This window comes from Zophobas morio, unplaced genomic scaffold (genome assembly GCF_036711695.1).
Source record: "Zophobas morio isolate AGI-343-1 ecotype UQ-CSIRO unplaced genomic scaffold, CSIRO_AGI_Zmor_V1 ptg000276l, whole genome shotgun sequence".
Lineage (NCBI taxonomy): Eukaryota > Metazoa > Arthropoda > Insecta > Coleoptera > Tenebrionidae > Zophobas > Zophobas morio.
Genome location: NW_026972380.1, coordinates 439,482 through 458,479, shown reverse-complemented (window position 1 = coordinate 458,479; position 18,998 = coordinate 439,482). Strand labels below are relative to the sequence as shown.

At 32.5% G+C, this 18,998-nt stretch overlaps 2 long non-coding RNA genes across 2 annotated transcripts; one reads left to right on the top strand and one right to left on the bottom strand.

The window, feature by feature from the left end:
• Window positions 1-6,124: 6,124 nt before the first annotated feature.
• On the bottom strand, window positions 6,125-7,625 carry LOC135119583 (uncharacterized). Its single transcript, XR_010278283.1, has 3 exons — window positions 7,545-7,625; window positions 6,345-6,392; window positions 6,125-6,190 (listed from the first exon to the last, which is right to left on the bottom strand). It is a non-coding gene; the product is annotated as an uncharacterized LOC135119583 (long non-coding RNA).
• Window positions 7,626-16,360: 8,735 nt separating this feature from the next.
• On the top strand, window positions 16,361-18,774 carry LOC135119604 (uncharacterized). The gene is made up of 3 exons (XR_010278286.1): window positions 16,361-16,488; window positions 16,669-18,490; window positions 18,563-18,774. It is a non-coding gene; the product is annotated as an uncharacterized LOC135119604 (long non-coding RNA).
• The last annotated feature ends 224 nt before the right edge of the window (window positions 18,775-18,998 follow it).

Genomic DNA, 18,998 nt, shown 5'->3' with positions numbered 1-18,998 from the left:
CTATATTAAAGGGTGCTGGCTAACTATATTTCGAAATTCTTGACTTGACTCCAGCTGAAATTATACAGTAGGCTCTCGTAATTAATCATCCTATCTCTTCAGCTAAATGGTCAGAACACAGTAGGCAGTAACATGGTTATCGTGCTTTTAAGGAAAAGTGACCAGAATTACTGTGCACTTTGATGAGTCCTAAGAGAGAGTGATCTAGTCTAACAGACAAAAGTCCTCTTGAACCGATAGACTACTCTGGAAAATGAGAAAACTAATAAGTCACATGAGATCTTTAAAAGGTCCCATTCTTTTGAGTTCATGAAGGATTATGGCCAACGGTGTTAGACTAAAAAGGATTTACAGCTTAGCTGTTAGCTTGCGAATATTCTCTCGATGATCAAACCGGTGTTGATATACTAGAATTATTGCCTCACTGAACCGTTTTTTTCCTAGACAAAGGTGTGGGTAGGTCCTTTGACTTTGTGTAATATAAGGCTAAGTGGTAGCAATGCCTGCATCTGGAGTGGATAGGTGCTTCCGAAAGCCTGTGCTGTTTTCTTGAACTATATCTTTGTCTTGTATCGTTCGGAACTTTGAAGATTGCTATCATGGGTATCATAGATAACTCTGTTTGCATCGGTTCTAGAAGCTTTAGAATTAGCTTGAAACCGGTTCTGAAATAGTACTTAATCCTATTATCACGCTAAAAATTGCTTTAGTCCAGCAAAGTGAGAAGGTTATTAACTAAATCATAACATTTTTAATTAGATTGACTCGGTTAACTTACTTCGTGCTACGTGCTACATCGAGCTGAATGATATATGTACAGTTTGTTGTGGTGGGCTAAGAGGAGGGCTTACATCTCATAAATGGTAGCGTCCTTGAGTAGCATTAGAAAAGTACAGTATACGAATAGTATTATTTACTAGTATATACTGTTTTAAACGTGGCCGATCCAGGCCTAATACGCCTCTGCAAAACCACTCAGTCATTTTGGACAGTCACGACAACCCTTTGGGAAAAGGCACTGGTGAATAATTATTCCTTAACCCTCGAGGAGGAAAATTTAAATCAGATAGTTTAAAGTGCTTCTAAATTTAGACAATAGTATGCCAGTGTTAAAAAAAAGATAAAGCATTCTTGAAAGATCATGCCGTTAAGGATCCACCGACCTTATGTTGTATAAGGATTATGGTGTTCGTTTTTTTTATAAGTTTATTAGCGCAAAACATAACCCTTGACCTAACACATGGTAAAATAGGAACCCTGTCTTTAATTACTAAAATGACCGCCTTACGCAGCTTCGAAAAAGTTATTTGCCTATTAAAGTTACAACTTGTGACTTTTGTACTACCCTTTAAAGTCATGGCCAGCGTATTCGTAGAATTTGAAGTAGCAGTAAGCCCGGGAACGGATGTCTAGTAAGGGTTCACGTGGGATGCCTAGTACGCGCACGCACATGTATTAAACTCCGAACTGCACACCCACTCTCTATTTTTGCTGTTTTTTAGAGTGCGAACGCAGAATGGTTCAAAACTTAGGCGCTATCTTTACCTCCATATAAAATCTTTTGATGCTCCCTGGAGTCTTTCAGAGTCGATGGAAGACGGTGAAAGTTGTGACGCTACCAAAAACAATTAAACCGGAACCAGCATCTAGCAAGTACCGGCTCGTCAGTCTACCGTCAGCAGCGGGCAAAGTTGAGCGAGACCGTTTTACTGCGCTGTCTTAAAGAGGTCATTGACGCTCAGAAAGTATTACCGGAATTTCAGTTTGGGTTTCGGCAAGGGCACTCATCGACTCAGCAGTTCCTCCGCTTAACTGTTTGAACCGCTCTCGCTTTTAACCATAAGAAGGTAAGAGAGGCTGTTTTCTTTGACGTTGAAAAGGCATTTTGACCAAGTTTGGCATGAAAGTCTGCTGCACAAACTGCGCAAGTTATCCGTCCTTCTTGGACTTTATAACGTGAGGAAATCATATCTGAATGATCGCGGCTTCAGCGCGTGCGTGAGAAATACTAGTTCGCCGCCTCGATCTCTGAGAGCAGGGTCCCTCAGAGATCACTTCTCTCACCCCTTTCACTTGCAATTTACATGAGTGACGTCCCCCTGCCGTGCGGCCCACACACACGAATCGCCCTTTTACGCTGATGATACGACCGGATATCCCTCTTCGAAGTGTCTCCCGCCTTGCTATGCAAGCTTCCACAAGCGCTATCTTGACGCCCTTGCTGTCTATCGCCGTAATTGGAGGGTTACTATAAATGCGGTGAAAAGCAAAGCTGTATTAATTTCAGAAAAGCGTCTCTTTGTTGGTGCCCTTAACTTTTAATGGCGTGAAGATTTCCATGGTGTGCTCAAGTGAAAGACTTTGGAGTCATCGACTACAAATTTTCCTGGCAGCCTCACGTGGACTATTTAGGGGCGAAGAACAAAGCAGCAGCCAAGGATCCTTGCCTTTGCTGCAAGAGTAAGCTTTCTCTGCGAAACAAACAGCAATTGTATTAGTCTTACATCCAGCCAATAATGACATACGCGCCTGCTGCTTGGGCTTATGACTCCATTGCGATAGCGTCAGCGCTTCAAGCGCGACAGAACAAATTGCTGCGGGTATTTTAACAAAGGCGCCGTGGTTTGTGCGAAATGATGTTCTTCACCGGGATCTTCGGCTGGAACCTTTAAACATTGTCTGCCAACACCACGCCGTTGTATACTCTTCACGACAGGCACACGGATGTCCTGCTGGTGAGCGCATTTATTTAAAAGCCAAGGGAAGGGGCACGTTTTCGCAGCCCACGTGACTCGCTTAAGCGCTAGTTTTTTTTTTTTTGTTAATTTAAAAAAATAATGACACCCATTTGTGATTTATTTGCGTTCACTCCTGATTGAGAGAAAAAGTTAATTATCAACAAATTATACTAACTTTACAGCAACCTAAGTTGGCCTTATTAGATCTTTTTAGAAGTGCGTTAATAGATAATTAAGCTACTAGGTATTACTATATTTTCTTTCATGTTTTTGTTGTTATTTAATTATTATTGACTTCAACAGTGTATTTCAAGTACGTCTATTACTTATTAAAATGTAGGCAATATTTTCTGATTTTGCGTTTGCGTTCTTATCTGCAACTGCTAGTTTCATCATTTCTATACACATTAGATCAAGTAATTATATATACTATTGTAAAGGAGCTTCTTGGCTACCGTATAATTCGCACCCAAATTTAAGTTTTAACAAGCCTTCTTTACTAAGTCATAAATTTTTTTTTTACTAATAAACCTTAAAAAGTTGCAATTGTATGTTACTTCCTACTATTTTTTTGTGTCATATACCAGTTTGTATTAAAATAAAGCGCATTTGAGAATATAATAACCCAAATACTTTAATTATTTAATTTATTTATACTTTTATATTGTTTATATGTAAAAAGAACCTTTTTCGAGTAGTTTGACTAGCTACGGGGTATTGGCAATGGTGACTTTTTTCCATCGTGTTAAAAAAGGAGCCAAGCAACACTACAGAATTGACAAAAGAGAGCAGGGCGGTTAATCGCCTCCGAGGGCAACTTTTTAGGTTCTCGTTAGTGCACGGTTGAATAAATCATGGTCAAAGGTTAACGTGTCACCGGTGTCCTGTCTTCGTTCCTAAGGACACAGGAAGTGGGAGGCAGGCAGGCCTGCCAAGAGTGCCGCCTTACCTTACTCTCTTCTAGCTAATATAACGCCATTATTAAGTGGAGGAGCTGATGTATAGCAGCGGTCTTTAATTCATTTGACAAAGCGTTAAAAAGAGGATCCTCCTTCGTCTGCCGGAACAGAAAACCCCTGCAGTTTGGCTTTCGGCGATTGGCCAGCTCTTTTCTCATAATCCTGTAATGATCGTTTAGCATCAGTTTGTCGTCAGGGACTTCGAGTAGCAGCTGCCAGGCATAACAACCGGTGGCGTTGACTAATTATGTGCATTATATAATCCGTCAGACGTGCAAAGGCGAACGCTACTTCGCGGTTATATTTGTCGCTGTTAGTTCGCCTTAAAGATGAGCAGTTACGTCTTTTAACAAGGAAGGGGTTGAAGAGGATTAAAATTATTCTTTTATTTTCACACATTTGTATGCAAGCGTAAGGTAGTTTCCTGTATAATATACGCTACTAACCTAATTTTAATTAAGTTTTATTTCACCTTTACCAACTTAATATACTTTTAATTAAAATTTCCTTTTTTATTCACTTTTAAAACGCATTAAATACCCGAGATGAGACCGCTTGCTTCAAGAATATAAAAATATTTAGAACACACGAAAAGATAGGATTGGCAAAAACTTTATTATAAAGGAGACATCTGCAGTTGGTATTAAGAGTAATGTTTACAGATTAATTGCAGAGTATTGAATACTAAATTAACTAGTAAAGTTTGTAACGAATGCCCTTAGATATTGTACTATAGCGTAAAAATCTTTCTATTGGATAAAATTTTTAAGTTTTTTTTTATAAATGCAAAGAGCAATAACTTACTTTACAGAAGAGTGAGTGTGCACAATCTTTTATTGGTTTTCTTAGCGTACTGGTCGCGCAAGTTATGTATAGATAAGTAAGCACTACAACTATACCGTGTACTCTTAAATAAACAAAAAATAATTACCTCGTGTCACTTTGGCAAAATGACAGCGCCTATCGGGGCATTTTATGCAGTTTTACTTGAAAATTTCTTCTAAACGCTCAAGATGTAATAAATCGCCTTTATTTTACTTTAAAACAGTAAAGTTAACCAATTCAAAAAGTAGAGATGATATTGTTAAACCCTTAAATTTAAGAGGGTAGCTTGTCTGAACAACTTTTTAGAAGCGCTTCCTTTGCTGTGTCACCAAAGTGCTTATCCCACGTGCTAAACTATGCCATTGAAATACCCTACGGCATGACCACGTGTATAGTCATGTGCCATTTTACACGTTTTTCATCTCACTTTCAATTACTTCTTTCAATAACTTTTCCCTAAGGGGCAATGTTTAGGGCCCTTATGATATTATTAAATAGGAAGGGAGGAGGTAATTCAACAGAGTGTTTTTAATAAAAATTAAAGAGGTTTTTTAAATTGAATTTACCATTTCACAGAGAACTTACACTCATGATGGAGTTTCGCACAAACTGAATTACACCAGTAGCTGGAGCTATTAATATATATATACTACAGACGTGTAATTTATAATTAGCCTGGTTATAGCTTTCTATATATGAAAAGTTGATTGACTTAACTTTTTAAGCACCATAAATAGTATAAAGCGAGAAAACAGGAGAGTAAACACAAAATAACACGAGCACTGCCACGCAATTATCACGTTCTATGAGCGCATGATAGTAGAGTCGCAGGTATAGCAGCACAAGGTACCAGCATGCGGAATATATTAGCAAATGGTATAATTTACTTCGTGCTATGGGCGCGTGGTAAAGGAGTTTTAGTAAAAGCCTAATAAAATAAGTAACTTCTGCTATAAATTCAAATAAACAGGGCATTTTCTTCACTATTTTACTTGTTACTTTTTTTTTTAATTTATTTCTAAATTTATTATATCGCAAAAAAACGAAGAGAAATCGTCCAAGAAGACTGATATAACTCTGTATTATTATTATTATAAATTTATGAATACTATATAAACCTCAAGCTCTTTATAAAATTTGGTCCAAAAGAAACAACTTTTCTGCTTTATTTAGAGTTTCCAAAGGAGACTTATAATTATTATAAATCTTACTTTTAACCATCAATCCATAATTTCTATTGCATTCTTTATCGTATCGATTAGTAAACTGTAGTTTAAAAATGTCGTATATTTTTCTTATATGATTCTTGAAAGAGTTTATTATGTATTGTATAAATTAAATGGACAAGTATAAATTTATAATAGAATAGTTTATATATTAAAATAATAAGAATAAAATTTATTTTTAACTTCCTTTGAACGGCTTTATATTCACCAGTAAAAAATTTGAAGGATGGGAATATCCCACTACCCACGGCAAAATAAAAAAGTAACCATTAGGAGATCAAATAAAAAACCTTTGCGCTGACTATCGATTTTTTAATTTTTTTTGCACCAATATCGAGTTTAACATTTATGAAAAGCTATAAAGTAGTGAACAAACCTGCAACCTCAACAACTCCCTTATCGGATAGACAGTCGTCATAGATGCCTCATAGCAGTTTTTTTCCTTATAATAATAATTATAAAAAATAATCACTATAGTATTACTATTGTAGGTTTTTATAGGAAAAAATATGGTATTTCGTCCTTTACAAAATTTATATGTAAGTAATAACAATAAATACAGAATTTTTATATATTACAATAATCATAATAATTACGAACTTCCAAAGCCACACTTATAAAAAGGGGGTAATACAAGGAGCTGACTAGTATAGAAAAAGCAATAATAAAAAAATATTTTATAGTTTATGAAATTTGTGAGACTATAATTTATTATTTATTATAAGTATAAATTTTTTTTAAGATTATAAAAATATGAATATTTAATAATAATTCAATAAAGCTTTAATAATATTAAACAATGTTTATTTTATTTATTATTAATTTAATTACTTGTAATTACTTTTATTAATTTTTATTATTATCTAAAAAATATTATTATACTATTCATTATTTAAAAGTTTTATTAAATTATTTATTCATAATAAAAATTTGAAATAGAAAATTTAGGTGACAATTATTTTATATATTTCTTTTTTAATAACAAAATTTTACATTACAAAAGCTTATTATAAATTTTAAAAATAAGTATTCCATATCATAATAGTAAATATTATTATTAAATATTTATCTTTTTTTGGTATTTTTAGTATATAAAATATATAAATAATATCATTATATTTTATTATTATAGAAACTTCATTAATTTACTTTATAGTTCAAAGAATACAATTTTGTTTATTAACAATCATATCATATAAAATATATTTTTTTTTAACCATAATTATTATGTAGAAAATTATAATATATAATAACATAATAATAATTATGTATCCTTTATTATTTATATTTATTTTTTTGTTGAATAATAATATGCTTTAGAAAGAAATAATATAATAGAAAAAAACTTTACACCTTTTTTTAGTATTTTTTTATTGTGTTAATATTTATATTAAAGTAAATTTATATATATATTTTTTGTTATAATCATTACTTTTTATCTTATTATAATAATCATCTATAGTAAATACTATAAAAGTATATAGTTTTTTATAAATTTTATTTATTATAATTATATTGTAAAAAATAATTCATATATAATAATGAGTATCAAAATTTTTATATATTTTTAAAAAATATATTTATTTCCATTTTTTAAGAAGTAAAATTTACTATAAATGAAGATTTTATATTCAGTTTATGTAAATATTTAAGAATAATATAACTTTATTAATATTATTATAATATAATTATTATTATTATTATTATTATTATTATTATTATTATTATTATTATTATTATTATTATTATTATTATTATTATTATTATTATTATTATTATGTTATAGTAAACTAAACTATTCTCAGCATTATTGGTCTATTTTAGGATCCTCCGCGCTGTGTTTCTATCACGTGCCCACCAACCATAAATCCGATGGGGGCGCATCTGATTTGTAAAGAAATAAAGACCAATTGTAAAACTCATATATAAAACTCATATATATATGGCCCACTTATTGCATTTTCCGGGCTACAAAAAAATTTAAAGCTAATTGCTCATGCCCAAGTAGCGCCTATGCGGAAAAGAAACGCCTGCTGGAGTCGTTATAAGAAATGTTTGTTAAGCTTTACGGTAAAAAATACTATAAAAATAGTAAAGCGATTAATATTTTTATAAAAACTTTTATAATAAAAGTTAGCAACCACTAATTATTATTATAATTTTTATTATTTAACTACCAATCAAAAGAGGTACTGCAAAACAAACAAGTTTGGATAATATCTTATTAAGAAAAATATATCATTAAACTTAAAAAAAATAATAGAAAAATAGAAAAATAAAAGCTTTTAATATTAAACATATACAAGAAAAGTTTTAAGAATAAATAATACAAAACTTTTATTATAATAAAAATAAAATTAAATATAAATATTGTAGAAAACATAAAAGTTTAAACCAATAATAAAAATATATTTTAAGTCTTCTATTATTATTATTATTCGAATAAAAAAAATTTATACTTGCTTATTTTTATTAAAAGATAAATAATATATAATAAGAAATAACTAGAAGTATAATAACATAAGTTTAATAAATTTATCTAAATAATAATATTATATATATCAAAAGTTATAAATAATGCAATAAAAAAGTATAAAAAATATAATATTATTATTACCATTTCTTCTTAAAATACAAAAGTATAGACTATTTTTTATAAGAAATAATATAAATATAAAAATTTATAAAAATATCAAAATTAAGTACATAGGAATAATATTATAATTATTCCTTTATTAAAAATATATTATGAAAAAAATTGTATAAAAATAAAAAAATCCACAATAAAAGTTTTTATAAAAACATAAAATATAAAGAGCGGCCGCTTAGAAAACTTATTAACTTCAGAAAGTTGAATGAGACTTTTGAAGCTGATAAGAAATACGATTTTCGTTGCAGAAAGCCTCTTTAATATAAAATATATATTAAAAAAAGGTATAAAACAATAAAAATAGTTTAAACTAATAAATAAAAGAATAAATAAATTAATGAAAATATATATATAAAAATTAATAAATAATAATAATAAAACAAAATATATAAACGTTTAAGAAAACTTTAATATACTTAAAAATATGAAGAAAAAGAAATACAAAACACTACTTGTTAATAAAAAGTAGATTTTGTTGATATCTCAACAGAAAGGATTAGTAACATTACCGCGGCTGAACAAGATGAGACGTCAGGACAGCACAAAAGGTTATGAGGATAGAGGCCATAAAGTTGACTATTGTAAGTTTTGGGGGATAGCTCTTGATATGGGCTCTATTGGCAACCTAATTAGACTACATGAAAGAACAGAGAAGAAATACAAACGTTCCGGCTCTTTTACCTAAGAAAAATTTTTAAATTTATTGTTTGATGCCCATCGCAGGGCGCCTGTAGATTTATACGAGATTTTTTTAGATTTTTTAGGTGTTGGCCTTTTGAAAATGTTGTTTATAAAACTAAAAAATATTTTTTGGTGGGAGAGGAATAACTTTTTTTGTTAACAAAATTTTCCCAATGATTGAAGGCTTTGTTTATTTTTGGCCTGGATTAAAGTTGAACTGCGAATGCGAATTGGAATTTTGTATGTTTCTGTTTTAAGACCTATTAGTGTATTTTTCTTACTCAAAATAAATGTTATCTCTACTCAATAAAAATGTTTTTTTGACTTCTAGAATATAATTGTAAAAATAGTATGAAACCTTATCATATATAAATAGATTTATAAACTTTTGCTAACTATAAAAATAATTAATGATAATGAGATCTGTCTCAATATTTTATTTGCAGAGGCCGTACTGACAACTTAGTCAACCTTAACCCTAGGAAGACCTGAAAAGATCACTATTATATTCTGTCATATTAATTTTATATCCACTCAAATATAAACTAATAAAACATAATTTTTTATATAAATTAGATAAATAAGGATCTTAATATCTTATAAAAATTTTAGCTACTAGTATATATTTAAATTCCCCAAGCCATTAAAAGCTGTCTATAATACGCCTTAACTTTACCTAATTTAATGTAATCATGTACGATATTTCCGGTGATTTTGTGTTAACCATTAATGGGATTAATGAAACTGTTGTCAGTTGTAGTTGAGCGACTAAAAGAATTACGGTATAACTCGAGAAGAACTTGGGCAAATTAAATTCTGGGTTGGCTACAAAAATATCTGATGTGTACTGAGGATCTTTGTATGAATTCCTAGCAAAATACTTGGCTCTGCTACTCGGAGACTTTCCCTAAGTTCGGTAAACTCGTTTTTAAGTAGTATAACTTTAAGAAAGGGTTGGTAACATTACCGTGGATAAACAAGAGGAGACGTTAGGGCACGGCATAAGAGGTCTGAGGACAGAAGTCATAAAATTGATTATTGCATTTTGGGAATAGCTCCTGATATGGGCCCTATTGGCAACCTTGTTAGACTACATAAAACAATAGAAGAAATACAAATGTTCTGGCTCTTTTACTTTTAGAGAATTTTTAAATATATTGTTTGATGCCCGTCGCGGGCCACCTGTAGATTTTATACGAGAAACTTTTATATTTTTAAGTAGATTCTGGTCTTTTAAAAAAAGTTGTTGATAATACTAAAAAGTATTTTTTTGTGGAAAATCCATAAATTTTATTACTTTTCATTTTTCCTAATGGTTGATGGCTTTCTTTATTTTTGGTCTGGGTTAAAGTTAAACTGTGATGAATTGGAATTTTGTATACCTTTGTTTTAGGGCCCATTGGTGTGTTTTTTTTTACTTAAAATAAATGTTATCTCTACCTTTTGTTCATTATATACTATGTTATCAAATATATATTTTATATAAAATCTTTTAAGGTAGATTTTTGCGACCAAGTGAATTGTTTACATACTTCTATGGGTATATCTATTAGTAATAGTATAAATAATTTACTTGACTACATAACATTTTTTTGAATTACTTTTTGTCTTAGCACTTCAAGTGTTCCTTGCTATTTAGTACTCTTTACTCTTTGACTTTATTATACTTCCGTCGAGGCCTTATATTTATCTCTTTTACAAGATCTTTCATAGTTATATAGTTTATCGTACCAAGTCCATATTTCGCAGGTGAACTAACAGCAAAACAAACTGACGTTACCTTTCAAATTTTTAATGACTGATATTTAGTATTGTTGCATATTTATAATCCTAAAAAATTCTTTTTTTATAACATCTAATTTATAACCTCAAATTATTAGTAAAACAAGATATTATGTTAAATAAATAAGGACTTAAGCTGAACCTTCGAGGAGGTCAAGTGAAACTATAGGTGGTAGTGTAGCTTACGCTATATAGTTTCGTAAAAGTGTAACATACCTAAAGTACTAAGAAATTGAAGTTCCTTTCAAACCTAAAAAGAAAAGTTCACTGAGGTTACAGTAATCAGATTTTTGAATTCCTATAACCAAGATTAAATAATTTACCTACTTCTAACTTTATCTATAAAAGATATAAATAAAAGATGCAAAAACCTTTGATTTTTGTGGATGATTAAAGATACATTACAGAAGTTTAGCTTTATGGTTATTTTTAATATTAACTTTATTGAGTAATAATGATGTTTACATTACTTTCCGAATAGAATTGTAAAAATAGTTTGAAAACTTATAGTATATGAATAGATTTATATACTATCGCTAACTATAAAAATATTTTATTAATAATGAGGCCTGTCTCAATAATTTTATCTGCAGAGGTTGACCAACAAGCCATGAGAGAGTGTGTTTGTAACGACATTTTAGTAAACCATTCAAACCCTGAAAACTCCTATCACAGCCAACCCCAACCCTAGGGAGACCTGAAAAAACCCCTGGAATAGTGGGTCAACAAATCATTGAGAGTAACTGATGAAGCAAAAGTATTTGGATTGGCCTTGTTGGCTTCCTTACTCGCTTTAAATTTATTCCAGACCTTATACTTCTGTATATATTTCAAAGGGTTAAACTCTGAAGGCCAATTTCGTAAAGCACGGGGAAAAGGCCCGAGGAGAGATCCACTAGCGTGGTTAAGTTTGAGTTATTTCGTTATGTTTTTTATAATGGCAATATCAAGTACGTCTGAGACCCCTTTTGTAAATATGTGTTGTTTCTAAAAGACCGGGAACAAGAAAGCCTCTTTTTTCAGCGTAGTTGTACAGTTTAATCCGTTAGGGTTTCCCACTTTACTATTCCAAGAAGGATATTTGCAGTTCAAATCCCTGGAAAGAATTCCAGTTATGCGTTGGTTAAAAAATACTGACCAGTTCTTTAGGTAACAAAGGCAGTCCCGGAGACATGTATGCAGGAACGATAACCATCTTCCCTTGGCCATAAAGATTGATCTTGATAGTCACTGCTTCAATAAGTTTTAATTTGGCAATCGGTGTAAAACGAATGAGCTATTTGCTTTGTAATTATAATGACTGCTTCCCCTTTTCTCAAGTAGGTTCTGTCATGTTAGTAAAGCTCGTAATTGGAAAAATTTATAAGGTGTCCTGATTTTAGATGGTTCTCACTTTTTAAAGCATTTTTAATTTTCTGACTATTAAGAAAGTGTTAAAATTCTTCTCTTTTGCACAAAAGTCCGTCCGCGTTCCAAAATAACATGCGAGCATATTTAGCTGACATTGAGAAATTATCATAAAGACTTTAGGAGAAGATCATACAACATTCTTACCATTGCTAAAATGGTCGTTTTTATATTATTTAAATGTTCATAGTCCTTCGACATTGGCTTCATGTTAACGGCAATTGTAACTCTTCTTGTTGAATAGTGAATACTTTCTGAGAAAGTTCTTTATTTTGAGCAGCATTCTTGGAAGATGTGCAATTAATTGTCTGGGAGTATGACTCTGTTGAGATTTGTTGAGGTGCCCATTTGAGAATTTCTTGGGTAATAAGGGCAACCTCGGCAGTCAATGGTGTGCTTGCCTTGACAGTTAGCGTTATTCGGAGGGAAATCAGGCGTCTTCGTGCAGCTACCATTCTCATGGTTGCTTCCACATTTGATACACTTAAAGGTAGAAATAAAGAAGGAATAATCATGGCCAAAAAGTTAACAGCGGTGGCACTGGTCATTTACTTTTGAATTCTTGAGTCCTTCAAACGAAACTTAAAGATGACGAACTGAAGTTATTTTGTATACCGAGCCTTCGAAGTTTGGCAACTGTACGAGTACTAAAAGAAGAGCTTTTCGTTCTTTCCAATAACTTTATACGAACAATCTTTAGTGGATGAAAACCTTGACTGCTTAAATCTTCCTCAACTGCGCTACTGTCAAGTTCGGGAAAAATTACTTTTAGTATTACTTTTAGTATCACTTCCAAAAGTCTATCCTCAGGAAACCGATAAACTCTAAAACTCCTAATTACTTTCTAATAATAATTTTCTGGGCCAGTTGAAAGTTATTAGAGGAAGACAGTAATATGGATATTTTTAGAGGAAAAATGGTCACGTTTCTTATACGTAATAGGGAACTACATCTGGCCAACGTTGTTTCTCACGAATATTTTAGGGCGAAACATTTTCTTTGTGTCCGGAAAGTTTTTCGCAGTTGATATGTTGAGTTTCCTGTTCTGTGGGGTGTGGTCGATTGGAAAGCTGAGTGTTTGAGTTTAAGTAGTTAAATCACCCAATAAAGGTGGTAATCTGTTTATATCAGTGCTTTTGCCTTGTAGGGTAGACCAGAAAAAGAATCTGAGCAGGTAATAGGTAAAGGATTAGGTTTGCATGAGATTGAAAGAGCATTTAGCTTGTTTTTGCTAATCTCTGTAAAGGGAAGCTCGTTAATTCTTTTTTGCGCTTTTTAATTTTTTTTTTTAAAGCTTTTCATTTATGGTTAGTATCTCAGGGATGTAGACTGCGGACTCTTTACCCGAAGAAACATGAGACATGTTAAGCAATATATATAAGTAAATAAAGTAATATAGTAAAAAATAAAAATTAATACATATAAGTTAACTGAGTAAGACAGATATATATAAAGAGAAATGGTTTAGTCTTAGTTTATATATTAAAATAGAGTAGTGATTAAAGTTTTCGTAGTAGTAATAAAGCATGTAATAAGTTATTTATTGCAAATCCGTAGTAAAAAGTAGAGGCGCACAGGCCACATTCAAAATCGGCAGGAGGACTGGGCAAGAAAAACGTTCCTATAAAGAATTCTGAGAACCTTTTAGCTTTATTAAAAGATATCAAACTAGAAAGTAAAGAAATTATATGTTCACTAGATATAGAACCGCTTAATACAAGTATTCCAATGAAAAATTGATGGAATTCTGTAGAATTCTTTCTAAGATTCTCCAGGTCAAATTTTTTTTGTACATACTATGAAGCGGTCCATCTTTTATTACATAATAAAGTCTTTAATGTTATATTATACCAAGAACTAAACGGGGACTCCTATGGGTAATCCCGCTGCCTACCTTGGTTACTTCATATTCGGTGTATTATGAAGCTTTAAAGTTACATAAATTCTCTCCTTACATAAAAAGTTATATAAAGGAAATATGGATGATATATGGCTCATATGGGTAAAAAAGAAAGTTCAATTTTCGGACTTTATCAGTCATATATCACATTGTACTAAGCTAAACTGGACTTTGGAGATAAACCAGAACAATTCCATTTTCTTCCTAAATTTATATATTTGGAAAGGTAACTTAGAATTATTTATACAACTAATGAAAAGGAACTCAACTTATATCTTTATTAACCGTGCACCCCTCCCCTCCCCTAGTACTGTAAAAAAAATCTTAATACGACTTTAACTCGCGGGAGTAAGGTTTATGTGCGTTTGAAGAGAATTTTTGGCTTCTTACTGAAAATTTCTACAAAGACTTTTAAAAAAAGGCTATCATAGTAACTTCCTAAAACTTTTAATGGTTCGTACCGTTAAAGAAGTTTTAGAAAAACTTTATACCACCTCCTCAGAAACAAAAAAGAGATTGTTATCTTTAGATCCATACATAACTTATATGGTATTAAAGTATTAAAGAGAGACTTTCATGCTATATCATCTGTGCTGATGAACTAGAACAAATCTCTAACGCAAAACCTCAAACTCATTATAGCATACAAACAACTCCCAATCTAAAAAGCATGATTTTTACAGACAATTAATTGGAGAATAAGTTGTGGACATGTTTTATAATATACCGGATTGGCGAAAAAGTTGTTTACTTGCATTTTATAAGGTTTCATTTACGTAAACAAGTCAGAAATAGTTGATTTTAATTGGAGAAAATAAGATTCATTGTTTGTGGATCTTGTCCCCAATTTACATCATTTCTGACTTTTTTAAAGTATAACAGGGATAGCCACTGGAGAATAGTAACCACTCGAATGGGGTTACTGCTTAGCGGTCTCTAGCGAAGGCTATACCCAGAAGTTCATGTGCTCACATATGTTACTTTTTACTAAAAATTAAAAATCAAGCCCGTAGCAAACCAGTCCTATAAATTATTCAATTGAAGTACAACTTTAATATAAGCTTATGGAGTTGAAGTTACTGCTGCTTCACTATACTGATAAAGCCAAGAATGAAGAGATTTTGTTATTATTTTAAAATTCACTAAGTAAATAAGTTCATAGTTAAACACCAAAGACTATAGTAGAGATATTGTGCAAGGGGAAAGCAGCAAGAAAAGATAAATACTTGCAATAGTCTGAACTTTATAAAGCCAATATTAAACTGCTATCAGTATTAAAGAGATATAGTGACGTTTCGACGATACAATGAGTCCTAAAAATAATGTTTGCAAGTAAATAACTCCTTTATAGCACCAAGTACAAGTATAATAGTGTGCACAATTAATTTTATTTAATAATTTCGGCTTTCACAAGTCGTACAGAAAAAAATAGTACAACCAAAAACAAGTGAGCGGTGATATGAGTTCGACGAAGTTTAATATCCACTGCGAATCCCCCTTTTTAGTGATTTGCTTAGCCTTAGCATCAATTTTAGAAGACCCCGATGAACTTTCCTTTAATAGTTGCTCAAAGTATTTAAAGCAGTAGGTAAAGGCGAGTCAAACTCTTTTTCACTATTGTCAACACCAGCAAAGAAGGCGCTAAAGTATCCTGTTTACTCAACAAATTACGCTTATTCTTATCAAATTAATTAAAGTCTTCTTTCTCTTCGGTGTAAGTGCGATAATCATTTATGTAACGTAAACTTTGGTAGTGAACCCGCGGGCAACAAAGAAATCCCTGATTCGAGTATATCACTAGTAAAATCGGAAGAATAATAATGAGTCGGAAACTCGGCCTACTTGTAAGCAAATATAAAATTTACATATTAGTATTTTCTAAGGGGAGGGCAAATGCGCCGGGCCCATCTCAGTCGAATGGATTTTCATTAAGCTCTAATTGGTTATTTAAAAAAAATTATGAAATATACTTAATAACAAGTGGAACACTTGCTACAAGTCAACTGCTTCAAAATGAGTTAAGCGATGCAGAAAACAGTAGCGAAAAATAAAATAGCCTCGAAGCTTATAATATAAAGATTTAAAAACAAACAAACTGGAAGGAGTATTAAATAATTATAAGTAAATATAACCGCTTTTTTTTTTATTAGAAAAATGAATAACAAAACTAAAAAAATGCTTTTCAGATATTCCCGTGTAAATGCAATAAAAATAATGAAAGAAACCCACATAATATTATTTAAAAAGGAAAACTCACACGAAAGGCAAGTTTTTCAACGCCCAGAAAGAACGCGAAGGTATATACGGCGTTTCCAAAAAGGTTCCCTTAACAAATCTACATTCAATTGGTTACAAATAATATTATAAGCATATTTACTTTTTCATTAGTATATAAATTTAAGGTGCCGCATAATAATAACAGTTTTAAGTAATTTATAAAATAATTTTCAAGTTCCATTTTTTCCCGAGTCCCTGCATCTTTTAAAGCCCTACTCTCCAGATTTACACTCTGGGAGCCCTGTCCTCCAAGTTTCCCGCGGAAACTCTGCTGAATTTTAGGCATTACAAACTTGGATGAACTTGATAGCTCCAAGCGAGGAAGACAAGGTTCCTTGCACTGGCCACTGTAAATGAATGCGATTGAACTTTTCAAAGGGATTGAGCCCAAAATACAGCTTGAAACACAGTATGCCCGTGCTACCAGCCTCCTTAGGCTTTCTCCTGGCGATCAAGCTGAGGATACGTACTTACCACCGATACCCCTGTAAAGCATGGAAATCGCTTCTTTTATAGTATGAGAGAACATCAACTCAATTCGATCCTACCTCGAGGACGAACTGTACAGTGCGCAAAATAAGGTATGTATAAGTACCAGTCGTAACGTCTACTTTACTGCTTATCAATTAATACAATCATGAAAACCGGACGTGGAAAGTTTCCGCATTTTTAGGAACGAGAGCTAATGCTATGAAGCTATACTTCGGGTAGATGTTTGAGGACAGCAGCATTAAAGGATTTTTCATCGGTCTGGATCCGGAGAGATACTGCCTTTAAATCTGGGACCCCAAAGCTTCTAAAGTACTAAGCAGTAGAGATGCAAACATTTGATAAGTCCTTTGCGTATAAAAATGCACTGAATCCATCTGTAAACCCGGATACTGCACCTAGTGGATCAGTAACATTTGACACGGCCACTGTTGTACGTTTGCGGAATATAGGGGGGTCGGACACAAAATCGAAACTCAGCGCTGAGGATATACCCCCAGCCGATGAACCGATGCCCTAACTCCGGCAAATCCAGAAGGCCCCACTACTACGGCTAATACTCATCCTAAAATAGATGAAAATGCACCCGGCGAAACTAGTATGCCTTCTGAAGTTCAACTCCAAGTAAAGCCGAAGGTTCGAAACGCAGAAGTAGACAAATTGCCTCACGCCAAGCTAGTGTACTCGAGAGTCGGGATAAACGAACTAAACTTGAGGATACTACCCAGTGCACCTATAATACTGCGCTCTTACCCTCTGCCCTTACTTACGCATGCCAAGGAGGTACTGGAACCCAAAATATATCGTGGACCCTGAATGGCACGGTTAAAGATCAATGGACAAAGCCCATTTAGCATGAACATGATTATCATAAAAAATTCAAACTTCGGAACCTACTTCTCTACCAGCTGGACGCAAGAAGATTGGCGCAAGTGGCTCTTCTAAGTGAAAAATGATGCTGATGGCATCATTGATCGAAGCAAGGGCCGCATCTATGCTAAAGAATAACACGCAAGTATACGGAGATGACCACCTCGATACTTTTAGTCTAGTCAACATTAAATCTGTACGGATACTTTTATGTCTGGCAGCAAGGTTAAACATAAAAGTGTTCACATTTGACGTTAATGATACCAAGCCCCGTGGTTTATAAGGAACTTGCATCTGCACAGAGACTGTTTGAATAGTATCAAGACTACATTACATTCCACAGAAAATATATGGAGGGTTGTCCAGTCATACTTTGTGACCAGGATAAGTCCATCGTCTCGAAAATGTTGATTTTGAACAAGGTACCAGGCCTTTTTTAATTTAACCCAGAGTTCTTAAAGTTGGACTTTTTCTCTTCTAACAACAAACTCTGTTGCAAGACAAAAAAATAATTAGCAACTAGACTTAAATTTATATCCTACTGTACACACAGCACATCTGCCTGGTGTATGTAAAGGTTTAATCTACTACTCGAATAATATTACAAGAAAAGTAAAGGCAACCGGCCTTGATAAAGTTAATAAAAACTTTAACGATAGACTTGACTAAGAGGACACGCACGCAAGGTAATAATCCATAATTATCTTGAAGTGTCTTTACAAACCCAACAAAATGATTTTTATGTTGAAATTTTAAAGACAACATAAAAATCTTCTTCAAAACCCCCTATGATCCAAATGGATGACCTAGACGTCAACTAAGATCAGCAAAACCACACGGGAGGGGTTGAGGTCGCACTAAAGAACAGAATAAAAATCTGCATTCTCTTAATTACGAGCTCAGAGTATTAGAGAAAGTTACTGAAAACAAGGTTTCCGGCAACCAACGATATACCTTACACTATCTTCAGTACGCTCCCAAAACTTCGTCTTTAAACAATTAAAGAGTTTCTTGCTAAGATTTTTTGTTCAGTTTTTTTTTAATAACTTATCATTGTCCAACCAACTCTACAAAAGTAGAAACCTTCTCTAATTGTAACTCCGACAAGTCCTTATGCCTCTCGCTTGACCACAAAGATAACTTCTGAGACGACTACCTGATAACCACAAGCAACACGTCGGCAACTGCTTTTAA